This window comes from Meriones unguiculatus, chromosome X (assembly GCF_030254825.1).
Source record: "Meriones unguiculatus strain TT.TT164.6M chromosome X, Bangor_MerUng_6.1, whole genome shotgun sequence".
NCBI classification, from domain to species: Eukaryota; Metazoa; Chordata; class Mammalia; order Rodentia; family Muridae; genus Meriones; species Meriones unguiculatus.
In genome coordinates, this window is record NC_083369.1 from 97131975 (window position 1) to 97153164 (window position 21190).

Genomic DNA, 21190 nt, shown 5'->3' on the forward strand with positions numbered 1-21190 from the left:
TCAATTTTTAAGATTATAAGCTTTCCAAGAATTTTTTAATGATCCTCTGGGGTTTAATACAATCTGTTATAACACCTACCATTCCATCTCTTATTATATCATCTGGGATCTGCTTTCTTTTTCTTTTGGTTAGTTTGGCTAGAACATTGTAATTTTGCATGTTTTCCAAAGAGCAAACTCTCACTAATTCTATATGTTGGTTTCTATTTTGTTTTGTTTTGATTTGATTAATTTCTTTCCTTTCTTAAGTTTTTTTAATTTAATTTAATTTTATTAATTACACTTTATTCACTTTGGATCCCCCCATAAGCCCCTCTCTCCTCCCCTCCCAGTAAAACCCTCCCTCCCCCTTCTTCATGCATGCCCCTCCCCAGTCCACTGATAAGGGAAGTTCTCCTCTCCTTCCTTCTGATCTTAGTCTCTCAGATCACTTCAGGAGTGGTGCATTGTCATCTTCTGTGGCCTGGTAAGGATGCTCCCCCCCAGGGGAAGGTGACCAAAGAGCAGGCCAATCAGTTTATGTCAGAGGCAGTCCCACTTCCCATTAATATGTAACCCACTTGGTCACTAAACTGCCATGGGCTACATCTGTGCAGGGGTTCTAGGTTATCTCCATGCCTGGTACCTACTAAAATCTGTACATCTAAAGAAACTAATTATGAGAGAGGACCCTGACTAAAATGCTCAATCCCCATCTCGAAAGGCAAAGAGGATGGACATCAGAAGAAGAAAACAGGAAACAACCTAGAAACCTGCCACAGAGGGCCTCTGAGAGCCTCTGCCCTGCAGACTATCAAAGCAGACACTGAGGCTATGGCCAACTATAGGTCAGAGTGCATGGAATCTTATGTAAGAACTGGGAAATAGTAAGATCTGGAGAGGACAGGAACCCCACAAGAAGAGCAACAGAACCAGAAAATTTGAACACAGGGGTCTTCCCAGAGACTCATACTCCAACCAAGTACCAGGCTTTCTTAAGTTTTTACCCCTATTGCTTTGGGCTTTAGGTTGTTCTTGTTTTTCTATTTCATTGAAAAATATTATTTGTTTGATATCTCTCTGATATTTTAAGGTAAGCATTTATAGCTATTTGCTTTCTTCTTATAACTACCTCAAGTATATCTTAAACTTTTTGCTATTCTGTGCCTTAAGCTTTATTTAATGATAGGATTAACAAAAACATTCAGGTTTGAAGATAGTTCAGTAGTTAAGAGCACTTACTGCTCTTAAAGAGGACTCCTGTTCTGTACTCAGTATCTGCATCAGGTGGCTTATTCATGCCTGTAACTCCAGTTCCAGGGGATCTGACCTCCTCTGGTTTCTGTGATCACCCGTGCACTCATGGTGCACTCGTGCACATAAACTCACTGAGGCACACATACAAGCACATAAACAAAACATAATGAAGAAATATTTTAAAAATCCTTCCTTTCTGGTTGCTTCCATATTTGTGTATTGCTAGACCTTGAAACTGCAAGATCTTCTAAGTTGGCTAATGATGCAGCAGAGGTGTATTTCTCATCCACTGTGATTGTGTGGAACAGCCACAGTATTGAGAGCTGTATAGGCACACAACCTGTCTCAACTCTTTCCAAAACCTAATGAGGCCCAGTGTGGAAGGCTCCTGTCCTGTTCCCTGCCTTCTCCCACTTCTGATGTCTGTCCTGTTTGCCCTTCTGAATAAGGATTGAGCATCTTCCTGAGGGTTCTCCTTCTTGTTTAGCTTCTTTAGGAGTATAGATTTTAGTATGTTTATCCTATGTTATATGTCTAATAACCACTTATGGGTAGGCATATACAATGTGTGTCTTTCTACTGCTGGGCTACCTCACTCAGGATGATATTTTCTAGAGTCTCTACTGATTTGGGTATTGAAGCAGATGCTGAGACTCATAGTCAAACTTTGGGCATAGTGCAAGGAATCTTATGAAAGAAGGAGGAAATAGAAAGACTTGAAGAGGACAGAAGCTCCAAAAAGAGACCAACAGAGCCAAAAAATACTGGGCCCAGGGGTCTCTGCAGAGACTGATACCTCAACAAAGGACCATGCATGGAGAGTACCTAAAACCCCTGCTCAGATCTCCAAGTCGGTTCCCTAGTAAGGGAGCAGGGGATGTCTCTGGCATTAACTCATGGGCCGGCTCTTTAATCACCTCCCCCTGGCCAGTGCAACCTTGCCAGACCACAGAGGAAGACAGTGCAGCCAGTCCTGATGAGACCTGCTAGGCTAGGGTCAGATAGAAGGGAAGGAGGACCTCCCCTATCAGGATACTAAGAGAGGGGCATAAGGGAAGAAGAGGGAGAGAGGATGGGACTGGGAGGAAACATAGGAGGGGCCTACAGCTGGGAAACAAAGTGAATAAATTATGATAAATAATAAATGAACAAAAAAGAGCATATATATATATATATATATATGTGTGTGTAATAAAACTTGACGTAAAAAAGAGGCCATGAATTTGAAAGAGAGCAAGAACTGGCATGTAGGAGGGTTTGGAGGGAGGAAAGAGAGGGCAAATAATTTATTTATATTATAAACTAAAAAAAAATAAAACCATTTAAAAACTAAAAAAGGGAAAATGAGAACCTTAAAAAAGAAAGAGTGATTTCTCTGCATGAGGGACATTGCTATAGGTGTAAAGTATACTGCTGGAGCTTTTTGTGTCTGTAGGTTCCACAGCAGTGAAATGTAGACAGCTTGCTCCAGAGATCATTCTGCCTTCTGGCCTTAGGTTCAAGGCTATTAAACAGCAACGTTATTCTCAGTTGATTACATTTCCTGAAAGATGTAGATGGTGGAGTTATTTTTCACCATGAACGTTGCTTCCTGAGCTGAGCTGTCTATCACAAGTACTTCTTGGCTTATTCCTATTTGCTCTTCCCAATCCCCAGACCTGCCTCCCAAGGCTATCTCTCACCATTGGATTATGGCAGATTAAGTTCAGGCTTTCTGACTTGTAATTTCCCCCCATTCTCGGGCCTGTAGAGTCGCTCAGTTTTTTTAAAAAAATGGCTTTCACTTAAGATGGCACCTCAGCCTCCAAGTTAGAGTGACAAAGTGGGATTATTCTCTTCTACTCACATGTCCATGGAGGAATTATTGTCTCATCAAAACCTGCAGCTGTTTTGAGGTTTGCCACAGCTGTGGGGTTTTCCTGAGGATAGGGTTGTTAGATATTTTCACCAGGGCTGCTTAGATTACATTTGAGAAGATGCTTTTGCTTCCATCCCACCCACCAGGGAGCCATGTGTCTGGAACTATGTTTGACTCAGCGTATTCCATTTCTGTGTGTTACTTATCTTATCACGACTTGTGAGTTTTTGAAGCTCTTCCTTTCTTCCTCTCTTCCTCACTTTGGAATCAAGTCTGCTTTTCTTATTCTGGCTCTTCTCCTTTAACAGCTCACACAGAGGCAGCTTCTAGTTCATCATCATAAATGGAAATCCAAGTACCAAAATCTTACACTGAACATTTCAGGCTTTCTAGTCTAACTATAATTAGAGTAATTCAGATATTATCAAGGAAGTTTTCCCCTTATAGTCATTCTTATAATTTAGGCAATAATATCTTAAAGTTTTAGTGTCCTAAATGGATAAAGACCAACTTTTATGAGCTTATTTCTTTAGTGTCAAATGATTTATAGTAATCATTTTTGTTTTCTAAAATTGTTAATAACCAATAATCTGCAGTGGAAATGGTATTCTTTAAGAAATAAGCAGATAGAGATTTCTAAATACTTCAGAAAAATACTAGAAAATAGTGTAAAATTTTTTTCACCTTCACTTTTCTTGGAAACATAAGAAAACAAATCAGCGGGCATTATGATTACTGTCTTGAGCATTATGATATGGTTTGGAAGACATGGGTAGATAGAAGGTTACAGCTGAACTACCAGAAATTTGTGCTTGTAAGCCCAGATGAGTCGTGAAAATTTGTGTGTGAGAAGAGAATAAAAGCTGAATTGCAATACTTTTACACATGAGCTTTCCTGCCACAAAACATGTTTCTCATTTACTAGTTATTGCATAGGCAACTACCAATTACTATGTACTATGAACCAGAAGGCATACAGACAAAAGTGAATGAAACAAACTTTGCTTGGAAGAGTCTTCAAGTCATTCCAGTAAGTTACTTGACACATTCTTTGTACCTCATGTTTCCCCTTTGCAACATTAGTGGTAAGGAGAAGGCTCTAACTTGCATACTCTTAACTCTATTTTATAAAAAAGTTTTCAGCCTTTAGTGTCATGATGCATTCATCTTTCTTATAAACAGGACCTGCATCTTAGATTTCTTCATTTCTTCCCAGTATTTTCCTCTCTGCCAGAACCATAAACAGCAGCCTGTATAAAGACTAGCAGGACAGTGTCAAATAGTGAGGTCTGAAAACATACACACAAGTACTATTCTACAGATTGAACAGGTTATATTTACATACACATGCATAAATACACATGCATATATATGCATTATATATATGTGTGCATATATACACATATATACATATATGCATGCAATAACAATTAGTGAAAGTAGAGGCCATGAATTTTGAAGGAGTGCAGGGAAGGGTAAATGGAAAGGTTTGAGACAGGAATGGGAAAGAGGAATATTGTAATTATATTATCTCAAAAGGAAACAAAGGAATAACAAGCTAACTGTGTCATAGGTATCAATGAGTCAAGTTACTAGGGTTCTCCTTCATGTCGAATAATTATAGGTATCCTCTCTAAATTTGAGTGGTTTTATATAACCCTTATCTTTGTATTATTGAATCCTCGAAGAACTGTAAAAACAAAAGCTCACCCTCTCTTTCAGAAGAACTTAAAACTGGTTACTAAGACGGTGATAGGTTGATCCAATGAAATACCACTCATCAATAGAAACAGTAAATGATAGGTATTACATGACAAAGACTCAGTTGCCATCATTATAAATGAAGAAAGCTTAAAGAAGTTAAAAAGGTGCTATATGGTTTCACTTACAGTGTATTATGGGAATGCAAAGCTATGTGAGTGATCAATGGACAGACAATAAAGGAGAAGAGGTGTGTATTTTAAAAGGATAGAAGGAAATTTGAAGATCCATAGAAATCTTTGGGATTCAAGTCAAGCTTAATTTGCAAGTTCACTTCAAATAACAAAGGGCAATGTTCTGTATATTCGAATCCAAAGGGAAAAATCAGGCAAAGTGTTCATAAAATCCTTCATTCCCAGACATTTCATATCAAACTACACTAGGGTTCACTTTTAACAAGGAAGAGAAAAAAAGGGAAAATATTTTGGAAAAAAAGAAAGGAGGGGCTATTTACAGGTAGCAATAGAACTGTTTTTCCCTTGAAATTCAGTTTATCACTTTTTCATAGCTACCATTAGCTTCACACATTCTCAAATTACAGGCAGTATTTTGAAAAGAACATTCCAGAACTGGAGCTATTGTTCAGTTATAGAGTGTTTACAGGGCAGGCAGGAGGCCCTAGTCCAATGCAAAGCACTACAAAAACACACAAGCAAATCATCCCTCAACAGCAAAAATAGCACAACATATGGAAAAGCCTTGGGAATGTTCCTCTCCTTTGCCTTATTTCAATCAAAATATGTTGAAAATAAAACTACTTTTGTATTGTTCATTTATTTATATTTTGTTTCAAAAATACATAAGATGTGGCATTTCTCTAGAAAAGGCCATAAACATTTACATTAAACAATTCATATTTCTGTAATCTCACCATATATGACATACTAACCAAATGTGCTACTCGTAGAATTCATATTGGATAGCATATCTCTTTTCAGAATGCAGTTTTCTTCTAATTTTTTTGTCAAAGACTTTTGTAAATGTTGTGCTAAAACTAACAGATTTTAATGTAAAAGGTGAACAACAATGAAAATGTCTATAGAAACAGGATGCACACTTCACAGAATGGACTTGCTAGTAGAAATGATATTTATTGGCTGCCATTAAGTGGCAAAAGTTTATACTATGTATCCCTTCTATTGCTACAGATAGCTTTGGTAGCCAGTAATAGCAATATTTTCTAGTTGTTGTTTTTTTTTTCTGAGTTTTAAGAGCATATACAATTAAGGATATCCAGTCAAGAGACATAAAGAAAATAAATTTAGGCTGTTTCTTGGATTCCTGTATGACTCAGCAGAAGAAAAAATCAGTCTGTTTAAGGAGGACCCTCCTGTGTCTTCGTTGCTGTCTTTCACTTTGATGCACTGTCCATTAGTATTATCAGGATTGTCAAAGTTAGTCACATGAACATAGGAAAGCCTTCACCTAGCTGAAAATTCTCCCTCAGGTGGGGCTTGGTGTGCTCAGTTGTAGCCCATGGCAGCTGAATATCCAAGTGGGTTCCATAGTAAGGGGAACAGGGACTGTCTCTGACATGGACTTAGTGGCTGGCTTTTGATCACCTCTGAGAGGGAGTAGCCTTACCAAGCCACAGAGGAAGACAATGTAGCCAGTCCTGATGAGACCCGATAGGCAAGGGTCGGATGGAAGGGGAAGAAGACCTCCCCTATCAGTGGACTTGAAGAGGGACATGGGAAGAGATGAAGGTTAGAGGGTGGGATTGGGAGGGAATGAGGGAGAAGGCTACAGCTGGGATACAAAGTGAATAAACTGTAATTAATATAAACTAATAAAACTTAAAATAAAAAAGAAGGGGAGGAGGACCTCTCCTATCAGTGGACTAGAGGAGGGGCATAGGAGGAGATGAGGGAGGGAGCATGGGATTGGGAGGAGATGAGGGAGGAGTGCACAGCTGGGATATGAACTGAATAAATGATAATAATAAAAAAGATGAAAAAAATAATGTAGTCTCTGGTAAATGCATAGGACTCAAATGAGGTGGTTCCATTGCAGTGGCTAAGATCCAGCTGGTTTCTACACTGGATTATGGAAGCCTATACCAAGGCAGACATTTCCTCCCAGGCTATATCTGGAAAGCAGTAGTCTGAGGAAACTCTAGAGGACTGTGATGAGCTTCCCTGAATTTCCCTGCAGTTGCGATGGGATACTTTTATCACCATCCTGTCTCCCCTGCACATGGTCCTTGTGTGTGAGGGCAGTGACAATTACACATACAACTGTTTGGGCTGGACAGACAGGAGGAAAGCTAATGGGCTCTGACTTAGTTTTCATACCTGAAAATGCAACTTCCTTCAAGATATATAACTGGCTCTGTGGAAAAAAATAAAACCAACAGATGGAATCCTATCCACAAACTTTCAACCTTTTAGAGTTCTGGTCTTGAAGTAGGACAAATGATCTTTCTTTTCCTGTAACCCAAGGGAACAGTCCCAGGAACACAGACATGTTCAGAAGAAACTATAGCTGTCAAAATTAGGTCACAGTTGAGTTTATTAAGTGCAGGGAGCTTACTGGGTCTTGACTACATGTCTGGACATTGTGCTTCATGGCATCTTTGAGTTCATTTCATTTCTCTAACAGCCCTTTGGAATAAGAAATATTCTTGGAGTGGTTCTTCAGTTATTTCTCTTGAACTCAAGTTCTTTTCAAGACTGGATCTCTTTCCTGTCAAACACAGAAAGAAAGAAAAAAGCCCAAATTAGTTTTTTTTTCTTCTATCACTTTTAATTCTACATATTTTCAGTCAAGAGTCCTCTCTTTTCTTCTTGATATTATTTCTCTAATGTAACTCTTTAAACCTCTATTTTGTAATATTTATAATTCAATTTAATTTAGAATTCAATGTGATTTACCCTAGGTAGAAGCCATCTTTTTGTCTGTTTATATTTTTGTTTTCTGTAAAAAGCCAGTCATTCATTATTTTAAGGATTGCAGTCTGTATGCACCTGCTCCCAATGATTTGAGTCTTCTGTTTACAATGTATTTATATAAAAGCAACATAGACAATATATAAACTAATGAGTGTGTTTATGCTCTAATAAAATTTTATTTGCAGAAACAAGATGGTCTTACATTGATAGCCCTGTATTTAACTAGATTTAACATGCACACAGAAACTCAAAAGGTGGCAGAGACCTGATGGGGTAAGAGGAGTGTGCATCTTATTACTTTGTGGCCTTAGTGAAGTTTATTTATTTTTCCCAAGCTTAGTTATCTTGTCTATAAAACAAAGATGATAGATTTTTCAAGTATTAGTAAGAGGGGAAAAAAACAGCCTCCACTGTGCTTGGTTTAGTGAATGAACACTGATTGCCCCAGCTTGCTTTCTGTTGCTGTAATAAAAAGCTGGCCAAAACCAGCATGAGGTGGAAAGGGTTTATTTGGCTTACTATATTGTCTGCTATCAAGGGAAGTCACAGTAGGAACTCAAGGCAGGAACTTGAAGCAGAGGACATGGAGGAATGTAGCTCACTGCCTTACCTTTCCTAGTTGGGTCACCAACATTTCTTACATAGCTCAAGACCACCATTTCAGGAGTAGCTTCACCTATGTGGGCTGGGCCCTCCTACATTAATCATTAAGCATGAAAATGTCGAACCAACATAGCCATGAACCAATCTAATAAAAACAATTCCTCAAATGAAATTCCCTTTTCTCAGGTTAGTGTAAGCTTGTCAGGTGACAAAAATTATAACATTCTACCCTTTGCCAATTTTGACACACAAACACAACACCTGTCTGTCTGTCTGCCTGCCTATCTATCTATTTATCTATCTATCTATCTATTTTTTTCTCATACATTACACATCAGTGGCAGTTCACCTCCCTATACTCCTCCAAGCACCTCCATCTCCCCGAGACCTACTGCTTCTCGGTTTTCCTTCATAAAAGAGGTCTCACGTGATATTAACTGAACATGGATTAACAACTAACAATAAGACTAGGCACAAGCCCTCATATCAAGGCTAGAGAGGCACCACATATGAGGAAAATAGTCACAAAGAACAGGCAAACAACCAGAGACATACCCCACATATTTGCAGTCATGACCATAATAATCACACATTGTCAATATCACCGCAGGCGAGGTGGGGACATGATACACTCAACATGACAAAGAATGCCTGTCTTCTCTGTGGCTTTTCTGAACTACCAAATGAGCTCCAATTACATTTTTTCCAGACTTTGGTTATATAAGAAAATGGTAGTTCTCTTAATAGTTTAAGACCTTCTGAATACATTTTCTACTGTATGAATGAATGACTAACTGTCACAGAATGGCTTTTGAAGTGATAGAGAATACACTGAATAAAATGGATTAGATTAATATTTTTAAGTGTCCAAACAGTGCACAAGTTGAATATTCCCTAATACAAAAGTCTGAAATCTGAAATCTGCTCTCAAAAGTGTAACTGTTTTGAACACTGACATGTTGATACAGGTGGAAATTTCCACACCTGACCTTTTCTGATAGAACACAGTAAAAAATGTAGTTGTGCCAGGATTGTATACTCTTGTTAAATACACACACACGTATTTTGTGTATAGCTATATGTAAATGCAAATATAAAGCTTTTTTAAAATCAGAAATACTTTTAATTTTAAGCACTTTGCATATGGGTTTCTCACCCATAGTGAAGACTTCATACTGAAACCTATGAAAAATACTAGGAGAAACAGCAAAATATGGAAAGATAAAATAACAGCAGATTGTTTAACTCGAAGTATATGCCATATACACAAGAGAATGGCACCCATAAACAGCCACGAGACAAATTAATAAATACAATATTGTATTTTTTCTCTGTTTTGCTGAATTGGCTTATTTTTAATGACAACTTGACACAAGCTACAGTCATCTGTAAGAGAGACCCTCAACTGAGAAAATGATTCCATCAGGCTGTCCTGTGGACAAGCCCGTGGGGACATTTTCTTAATTGATTCTTGTGGGAGGGCCCCGCTCATTGTAAGGTGATGCCACTCCTAGGCAGGTGATCCAAGGTAATAATAATAATAAAAAAAAGCAGGATTAGAAAGTCATGGACAGCAAGATAGTAAGAAGTGTTTCTCCATGTTTTCTGTACCAGTATTTACACCCATCTTCCTGCCTTGAGTTCTTACCCTAACATAATTTGATGATAAATTGTGATGTGGAAGTATAAATGAAACAAACCCTTTCTTCCCCAAGTGCTTATGCTCATAGTGTTTTTATTATAGCAGTAGAAATCCTAAGAACATGTGATTTACATATGTTATATTACTTTCAAGTTGAAGCTTTGTGGCAAACATTCAGGGAACGAGTCTACCTACACCATTTTTCAAGTAGTTTTAGTGACAGTAAGCATTAACAGAAGTAATTTTAAAATAATATTTCATGTTTATTCTTCGAAAATGACATGCATGTGTACAAATACATCATGGTTATACCCTCCCCTATTTGCCCCTCCAACTTCCCCTAGGATCTGCTATCCCCCAAAACAAAAACAGTTTTTGATGAAGGCTTCTGAACTATTTAGATGTAATGCTATGGCACACTTAAATTATAGCTTGCTATAAACACAAACTCTTTCAAGAAGTTTTCTTTTTCAGTCAAAGAGTAAGTTTCCGTTTTTTTGTTTATTTGCTTTTTGGTTTTTTGTTTGTTTGTTTTTCAAGACAAGGTTTCTCTGTATAGCCTTGGATGAACTGAAACTCACTCTGTAAGCCACACTGGCTTCAAACTCAGAGATCAGCCTTCCTCTGCCTCCCAAGTCCTGAAATTAAGGGCTTGCACCACTAGCACCCAGGTAAAAGTAAGTTTTTAATGGTGACAAAATTTTGTAGAATGGATATTTCAGTAATTAATATGTAATTTGAATTTACATGATTTTATATGGTGATCTGTAAACTACTGGTTTTTTAAAAATATTTTTATTAATCTTTGAGAATTTCATGCATGCATGAAATATATTTTGATCATATTCATTCCCTACTCACTCTTCCTTCTGATGCCTCCTAGATCCACCACTCTCTCCACTCATGTCCTCTAGCACTATGGATGTTTGAAAAAGCCATATGAAAACTGACTATTTCATAAGCTTTATACATATCACATAAAATATTTATAAAGTATTATATAGTACATGTCAGATACCTACTCTTAAGTTGTCAAGAATGTCCCAGAGACTCCACAAAATATAGCTCAGACTATTGCCATTGTTCTTCATTGGCCATCATAAGTTGGCATGGCTCTATTGCTGAAGACACCACACAGTTTCATACATAGGACCTGGAGAAATCAAGCTGGTCCTGAGTTGGAGGTGTCCTCTAGATTGTCTAGCCTTCTTAGTACACAAAAGTGCTATGCAGGCTATTGAGGGAGAAAAGTCATCAACAATCTTACCCAACTCTGAACCCTGTGAACCACATTGATGGCCAACTTAGCAATAATTGCCTATAGGTACAATAATGATATCAACATTATAGGGGTAACCAACTGCTTTCTCATTAGGTTTAATGCTCCCTTCACAGGAGAAAATGTATGCTTGGTACTGTAAATCAAGCCAAGAACCCATGACTGAGTAGTTCATAGGCCCCAAGTCTAAATCAGTTACTGTTATTCTGCTAAATCAGCATACTATCTAACTGCTCCCCAAATACCTCTCTATAACCATAAGTCTGTGTGGCACTCAGAACACATGAGAATTTTCTTTTGCAGAGTATAGCAATTATGTAGCAAATCACAACTGGTCAAAGTGCAGATGTCAGTGGAACACTCAGTCATAAATAAGATGTCTGTATCTCATCTCCTCTACCCTAAGGATTAGAGAACATCTCAGAAGAGAAGACAGATGACCTCAAGATTTACAAGTCTTAGAGAACCAACGCCAAACAGTATTTTCTGGATGTGACAGGGCAACTCCACTCACAGCAGCTTTGGTTTCTTGTACAAGATCAAGCTATTTAAGGGTTGAGCATAGAGGAGCTAATCAGCTCCAACTTTTAGCTGATGAGCTATTGGAAATTAGTTGCTTCTGGGTACAGGAGAGTCAGTTACCTTTAAAGGTATTGTCCCTGGTCAGTCAATTATATACTGTATTCCATAGGATGGCCCCACACCTTTAGGTATATAGGCAGCTCAGTAAGCTATACAAAAAATATGCACGGGTAAGTAAAAAAACCTGTGTGACATACTTTATAATAATTGCTTTGTTGTAGTGATCTGGAATAAAACCCAAAATATTTCTGAGGTGGACTTGTGTTGCAAATATTAATGTCTTATGAAACAAATAAGTAGTTTTAGATGAAGAGTAATCAGAGCGGCCTACTTTAAATATGGTAAGAAGGCTTCTCTGAGTAGAAACAATTGAGTTTAGACCTAAAAGATAAGACAAAATTGGTTATGGAAATACCGCAATAGCACTTTAAGCAGATGGACCAGTTTTTGTAAAGTCTCTGAAGCAGAAAAGTATTTAGCATCCTATAGGAACTTTAAACAGCAAAATGTGAGGCAGCTTATTATACCAGCTGGGAGACCAAGGTTTGAAACATTGTTGGAAGATAGACAGGGCCGCCTTGGAAGGCTGTGGTGGAGGGTTGTAAATGATGTAGGAAGCTGTGGAGTAAAATATAATCTAGGTTGTATTTTTTCTTTTATTATTTTTATCATTTATTACAATTTATTCAATTTGTATTCAGGCTGTGGCCCCCACTTTATCTCCTCCAAATCCCACCTTCCCTCCTTCTTCTCCCCCTGTGCCCCTCCCCCAGTTCACTGATAAGAGATAAGGAAGTCGTCCTCCCTTTCTATTTGACTTTAGCTTATCAGGTTTCATCAGGACTGGTTGCATTGTCCTCCTCTGTGGCCTGGCAAGGCTCTCACTTGGGAGAAGTGATCAGATAGCCTCACTGAGTTTATGCCAGAGAAAGCCTCTGATCCCCTTACTAGCAATCTCACTTGGAGACTGACTCTATGGGTTACATCTGAGCCAGAGCAGAGTTTTAGGTCTTCTCCATGCACTGTCCTTGGTTGGGGTATCAGTTTCTGCAAGACTACCAGGGCTGTTTTTTTTTTTTTCTCTGTTGATTTCCTTTTGGAGCTCCTGTCCCCCGCACATCTATCTTCCCCTTCTTTCATAAAATTCCATGCTCTCTGCCCAAAGTTAGGCTATGAGTATCAGCCTCTGCTTTGATACCCAGTTCAGTAGAGTCTTTCAGAGGCTCCTGTCCTTTCCCTATCTTCTCCTGATTCCAAAAGAAGTTAAACACCAACAAACCAAGTAATCCAGTTAAAAAATGAGTACAGAGCTAAACAGAGAATTCTCAATAGAGAAATATCGAATGGCAGAAAAACACTTAAAGAAATGTTCAACCTCCTTAGCCATCAGGGAGATGAAAATCAAACAACCCTGAGATTTCACCTTACAGCTATCAGAATGGCTAAGATCCAAAACTAAAGTGGCAACACATGATGGAGAGGGTAGGTAGAAAGGGGAACCCTCCTCCATTGCTGGTGGGAATGTAAACTTGTATAACCACTTTGAAAATCAATCTGGCACTTTCTCAGAAAATTAGAAATAGTGCTACTTCAAGATCCAGCTATATTACTCCTAGACACAACAAGGACATTTGCTCAACCGTTTTCATGGCAGCTTTAGTCATAATATCCAGACCCTGGAAACAACCTATATGTCCCTCAACAGAGAAATGGATACAGAAATTGTGGTACATTTACACAATGGAATACTGGTTAGCAACTAAAAACAAAACAATCATGAAATTTGCAGGCAAATGGTGGGAACTAGAGAAGATCATCTTGAGAGAGGTAACCCAGTAGCAGAAAGGCACACATGGTATATAACCACACATAAGTGGATATTAGCCATATAATATAGGATAAACACAAAACTATACTCCTAAAGAAGCTAAACAACAAGGAAGATCCTAGGGAAGATGCTCAATCCTCATTCTGAAGGAAAAAGATGATAGACATTGTATTTTTATTTTTAAATTAAAGTTCACAAGCCTAGATTTTACCACGCAGCCTTAACTAGCTTGGAATTTATGATTTTCCTGCCACAGAAGGCTGTTTCACTTTGTTCTAGTGAGTGCTACTAGTACAGATACATACTACCATGCCTAACTCATTATTGTATTTTAGATCTATACTACCAGACTGGACATAGTGCTGCAGTCTGTGTGAGAGATGAGGGGATGATGGTACCCTAGAGTAAGGTGGAAATTGTAGGATCAGTATTCATTAGTTTTCTTGTTTTGATCACAGAATATCTGATAGAAATAATTAATGGAGGAATGGTGTATTTAACTCATTCACTTCAGATATATTAACTTTTGACATTGTGACCAGATGTTGTTCACAAAGTTCATGCTCAGGTGACACCCAATCAAAGACAATTTTCTTTTCAAAACCATATCATGATCATTAAAGTAACTTTTACAGTTTTGTGTTGGACCGTGGGCATAGCTATGCTAGAGCATTTTTGGCCTATGTGTGTTGTTGAATATTAAATTTTATTATTGATTCATCTTTTAGTTAAACAGCAGTTAGTCCTAAACCAGTTGTATACCCAAATCACCATACAGAGGTTAGGATGTGTTTAGTTAACCTAGAGCACAGTGCTAGGCAATGGTCACTCCATCCTAAACCTCCAAGCCCACATAGTTTACTCCCATTCATATTTAACACATTATACTTGCTTTTAGTCATATCTTAGGTCCATTTCACCTCTCCTGTGGTGCCAAGTACTCTCCTGTCGATCTCTGCTCCCCGACTCCTCCCACTCACTTCTCTCTCCTTCCCTCCAGACCAGGATGTCCTACCCTATTCTCTCCATTGCACAGCATTGGCTGGTTGTTTTATTAAAAATACAGAGAACAAATGGAGGCATGTTTACACAAACTTGAGACCGGTGATGCTTAGAATAAACATCACAATGCAATGTCCAGATTGAAACCAGATAGTGGGGGAGAGAAATCAGCATTTGAATGAACAAAGGTAAATTGTATACATTTCACAGGAATGTTATACCAACATTTCCTCCTTTAAGGCCAATAAAAGGCTCATTTTCTTTCAATACAATAATAATTATAAAAGTTATGAAAACTATTAGGTAAGATTTACATGTGCAAAGTCCAGTTCACAAGCATTTGGCAACTTAGAAGAAAGTATTTGATTATCTATCCTATCTTGACAAGTTTATAGTTCTATACCTAAATTAACGTTTATCCTTATTGGTATTACCTATATGAGAACATTTTCTTAAATTATAAACAACTTAAGCTTAATTGTGGAACTATAACTATTTGGTCTTCAACCCAGAGCCTTGAGAAGGAATAAAATTAGTTACTGGAGTAAATAGGAAGTGCATGTTAGGAGCTTCCAAAAAATAAAGAATTGACAGAGACAGTTTGCTGCCTGAACAGTCACCCATAACACTCTATAATGTTGGAGCATTATCTTCATTCAGCCTTCTGGCTCAGAATATTTGACAGACATAGAAGCAAAAACTATTTAGGACTTGCTTATCCTGTCTTGGCAGAGTTCAGCAGTCAGCTTGTCCTGCATTTAAGCTTGCCCTTTTTTTTTTTTTTTTTTTTTTTTTTTTTTTTTTTTTTTTGGCAGAATTCTGTCTGTTTTGAAACAAGGGCATTTTATTTTTGCTCAGGTGCCTCATTTGCCAAATTTGAAGCCATTTCCATTTGGAGATTCTTCGATGTTCATCATCTTCTTTGAGATAGGTGGGGTGCTGCCAGGAGATGACCTGTCTCATTGTCAAAGAATCTTTAAAATTACAAAGACATTTTATTATTTTTTATTCCCTTTCTTTTCAATCCATTTTCTCCTTATCTAAGAAAGAAAGATAGACAAAGGGAAAGGAAAAGAGAGAAATCCCTGAGTTTAACCTTGTTTTCTCTCTGAATAAGACCATTAATAATTTATAACCATCTCCCAATGACAATAAATATTGATAACCACAGAAAACAACCAAAAACCTACCCAACCCCCCTTAAAGGAAATTGGGTGTTGTTCACATGATTTTTTTCTAGCTTATTTTTTGGATACACAGAACTCCTGTAAGGGGGAGGGGGCAAAGGAAACTGGGGAAAACGGTTAATTAAGCAAGTCAGGGTATGTTTGAAATAAACATACTGAAATAATTAGGCAGTTTTTTTCTACAACCCAATGTCTCTCCACAGACATTGTTTCTTGTTCATTAACATTTAAGAAACTTAAGGTCAATAAAGCATTATGTAATCTATCTCGGGGGGCTTTTAATACCCCTCTCTGTTTGTTAAGCATGTCCCTTAAAGTACAATTGGCTCTTTCAATGACTGCTTGACCAGTAGAATTCTGAGGTGTACCTGTTACATGTTTTATCATATAATATATAAAAAAATCATTCCATTTTATTAGAGACATATGCTGTAGCAGTATCAGTCTTAATTTGTTTAGGTATACCCCTAACTGCCATGACTTCCAATAAATGCATAATAACTGAATCAGCCTTTTCAGAACTTAAGGCTGTTGCCCAGTGAAACCCTGAATATATGTCTATAGTTTCGTGCACATATTTCAGTTTACCAAACTCTGTAAAATAAAACATATCCACTTGCCAAATTTCAATTCTCTGGTTAACTTTAGGGTTATTTCCTGCAGGTAGTAGAGTTTGGTTATATAAAGAACAAACGTGACATTTACTCACAATTTCTTTGGCTTGTTGCCAAGTGATAGAAAAGTCTTTTTAAACCTTCATTGTTAACATGGTGTTTTTTTGTTTGTTTGTTTTTTATGAAATTATGAGGGCTCAATAGTTGATCAGTTTCTTCATTGCCTTGTGCTAGAGGGCCTGGTAGACCCGTATGAGATCTGACATGTGTTATATAAAGAGGATTATTTCTATTTCTGATTACTTGTTGTAACTGAAGAAACAGTGAAGTCTGAATTATCCTGAATTAGATCAGCAGTTTCTATATACAGAACAACTCTTTCTGCATATTGAGAGTCAGTGACTATATTAAGAAATTCTTGAAAATCTGAAAACACCAAGAGAATTGCATGTAATTCTGATTTTTGAACTTAATCATTAGGACTTTCCAAAATACTCACATTTTCTGACTTATAACCTGTCCTTTTTGATTTATTGGCATCCATATGAAATGTGGGACCTCCAGAAACTGAAGTTTCTTTTGTTATACAAGGGAGAATCCAATTGGTTCTTTTTATAAACTGAAGTTGCTTGCTTTTCAGGTATCTGTTCTTCATTTCTCCCAAAAAGTCACAGCAAGCTCTTTGCCAGTATTCGTTGTCTGCCCGTAATGACACAATCTCAGCATTGGTAAAGGGCACCACAATTCCAGCTGGATCTATTGCAGCTAATTGACCAAGTCTCATTTTTCCTTTTGGGATCAATTCAGAAACCTTTTCTATATAGGTTTTTAATTTTTTATTTTGTTTGTGTGCCAAAAATATCCATTCTAAGACATAACCCTACCTCTGCATAAGAATTCCTATGGGAACAACTGCTGACTAAAAAAAAAAAAAAAAAAAAAGAATTAATTCCTCTGGGAGAATGAGTGAAAGGCAAAATAACCAAAATAGAGGCCATCATTGGATCAACACTGTCTACATATGCATCTTGTAATTTCCTTTCTACCAGAGACAATTCTTTTTATAATTTTTATATTAATCACAGGTTATTTACTTTGTATCCCAGCCATAGCCCCATCCCTCATTCTCTCCCAACCCCACCCTCCCTCCCTCAACTCCTCCCTGCCCCTTTCCAAGTCCACAGAGGTCCTCTGAAAGACTCTACCTAACAGTGTATCAAAGCAGGTGTGGAGACTCATAACCAAACCTTCGGCAGGGTGCAGGAAATCATATGATAAAAAGGGGGAGGTAATATGATCGGGAGAGGACAGAAGCTCCACAAGAACAAAATATATCAGGGCATGGGGGTCCTCTATGAGACAGTTTCTCCAACCAAGTGACCGTGTATGGATATAACCTAGAACCCCTGCTCAGATGTAACCCATGGTAGCTCAGTATGTGGATTTCCTTAGCAAGGGGAACAAGAACTATTTCTGACATGAAATCAATGACTGGCTCCTTCATCTCCCTGAGGGAGGAATAGCCTTGCTAGGTCACAGAGGAGGACATGGCAGCCAGTCCTGAAGATACCTGACAATTCTTTCTCAGCTTCAGTTGATAACGTTCTTGGACTATTTCAGTCATTATCACCCTGTAAATTTTGAAATAAGTTACTTAGCTCTTGAGTAGCTAAACCAATAGTAGGCCATAGCCAGTTAATATCTCCCAATAATTTTTGAAAATAACTAAGATTTGGTTTCTTCTAATTTGTACTTTTGTGGTCCAGTTTTCTGTATACCTATTTTGTAGCCTAGGTAATTAATAGAATCTCCTATTTGTATTTTTTGGGAGCAATCTGTAACCCCCAACAAGGCAAAGTTCTATGTATTTCATAAAATATTTTTCTAATGTTTTTGTATCTGAATCAGCCAATTAGATATCATCCATATAGTGGTAAATTATGGATTGAAGAAATGGCTTACAAATTGTTTCCAATAGCTGTTGTATAAAATATTGGCACAAAGTAGGACTGTTTAACATCCCCTGTGGTAAGACCTTCCAGTGATATCTCTTTATTGGACAGCTTCTATTCAAAGTCGGTGCTGAGAATGCAAACCTCTCCCTATCAGGTTCATGTAAAGAAATTGTGAAAAAACAATCCTTTAAATCAATCACTATAATAGGCCATTCCTTAGGTAAGAAGGAAGGCAATGGGATTCCAGATTGTAATGATCACACTGGCTGAGTAATTTTGTTAATTGTCCTGATATCTGTTAACATCCTCCACTTGCCAGATTTCTTTTTGATGACAAATACAGGAGAATTCCAATGGCTGTTGGACTCCTCTATATGTTGAGCCTCCACCTGTTTAGGACTGGCTGTTCTAGTGCCAGTAATTTTTCATTATTCATAGACCACTGTTCAATACAAATATGTTGGTCAGCCAACCACCTTAGTGGTAAGGCTGTGGGGGTCTTAATAGCAGTGGCTTCCCAACATGAAGTTGAAAAGACAGCTTCTGCTGTATTTTATGTATGGACAGCCTAGAGAGTCTGTAACTCTTTTTGATCGCATCTTTTAGTAATTTTAACTTCTTTATCAGGAGTATTCCAAGGTTTTTTAGCTTGTCTCTGAAATCGGGGGAATGCTAATCTAGGTTTTCCATTGTTGTAACAGATCTCTCTGCCATAAGTTTATGGCTATGTCAGCCACATATGGCCTTAATTTTCCTATCTGACCTTCTGGTCCTGTACATTTAAGCCATCTGACACTTTGTTTTACTTTAGATAAAGTTCCAACTCCTTGGAATTGGATACCCGCCTCTTGAAGTGGCCAATCTGGGGCCAGGATTTAGGAGTGATAATTGTGACATGAGCTCTAGTACCCACCATGCCTTCAATTTCAATATTATTTAAAATTATCTTTAACTATAGCCTTTTATCATTTAAAGAGGTTTGCCAATATATTCAATATATTTGGGTTGGGTTTTTTTGTGTTTTTTTTTTGTTTGTTTGTTTGTTTTGGTTTTTTTGTTCCCTTCCTGGTTTTATGATTTATCCATAGAACTTGCTCTGACTTTGCTGTCTAGTTTTTTTAATGTTTCTTCCCAGAGCAGTGGTGTTTAATTTTCTTGTGGAGGAGCATCCCTGTCCTGTATTGGGGCCTTGGGCATTTTTAAATAAAGTATTACCCCATTTATCTGTAACTGTTCTATATTCACTAGGCCAATGTCGACCCTTGCCACATCTTCTGCATATTCTAGGAAGCATAGGCTCCCTTTTTGAATTATTTTGGTTTTCCTTGTAATGCTTCTTGTAGCAACCTTGCCCATCACAATTAGGACATTTCCCAAAGTCTTTAGGGGTAATTTCTCCTATCAAGGTCATAATGGGGAAGTGAGTTCTGATGTGAATCATACATCTAATCCATTCAGATATTGGTGCAGATCTTGCTCTTAATGGTCTTATTGCCCCTTTACATTCAATATTTGCATTTTCAAAATCTAAAGATTCTATTAGTGCTTTTCTAGCTAGTGGATTTGACATACTTTTATGCACAGATGAAGTCAATCTTTGCAAAAAGTTAGTGAGTGTTTCACTTGGACCTTGTATGACCTGAGAGAACGGCTCAAGCCTTATTCCTGATTCTACAACCTTGTCCCAGGCATTTGAGGTTGCTAGGCGACATAATGCTAAGGTTTCTTCATTATATTCAGATTGTATCTCTGTGTCAGCATATTGGCTGCCACCAAGTAGTTGTTCCTTAGAAACACCAACACCACTGGCTCTATTTTTGTATGCTATCTCTCTAGCCTCTTCTCTCCACCATGAAAGCCATTGGAAATATGGCTCAGGTTCTAATATTGCCTTTGCCATATCCTCCCAGTCTTTTGGGATTACTTTACTTCTGAATAACCAGGAAGTCAGCATTTGTTTTATAAATGGTGAAGGCATCCCGAAATCAGTGACACTTTCCTTAAATTTCCTCAGATCTAGCACTTCAACAGGGTGCCATTCAGCTTCGTGAATGATCATCATCTACTGGTCTCTATTGTATACTGACTGGATAAACTTACCTTTGTTTTCTTTTTTTAATTAGATTACATTTTTATTTTTATATTAATTATGTTTATTCACTTTGTATCCCAGCTGTAGCCTCCTCGCTCATTCCCTCCATATCCCACTCTTTCTCCCTCATCTCTTCCCATACACCTCTCCAAGTCCACTGATAAGAGAGGTCCTCCTCCCCTACTATCTGACCCTAGCTTATTAGGTTTCATCAGGACTAGCTGCATTGTTCCCCTCTGTGGCCTGGCAAGGCTGTTGCCCCCTCAGGGGGAGGTGGTCAAAGAGACAGCTACTGAGTTCATGTCAGAGACAGCCTCTGTTCCCATTACTAGGGAACTCACATAGATACTGAGCTTCCATGGGCTACATCTGAGCAGGGGTTCTAGGTTATATCCATGAACGGTCCTTGGTTGGAATATCAGTTTCAGAAAAGACCTCTGTGCCCAGACATTTTGGTTTTGTTGCTCTCCTTGTGGAGCTCCTTTCCTCTCCAGGTCTTACTATCTCCCCCTTCTTTCATAAGATTCCCTGAACTCTGCACAAAGTTTAGTTATGAGTTTCAGCATTTGCTTTGATACAAGGCTGAGTAGAGTCTTTCAGAGTGGTAGGCTTCTGTCCTATTTACTGTTTTCTACCTCTTCCAATGCCCATCCCGTTTGT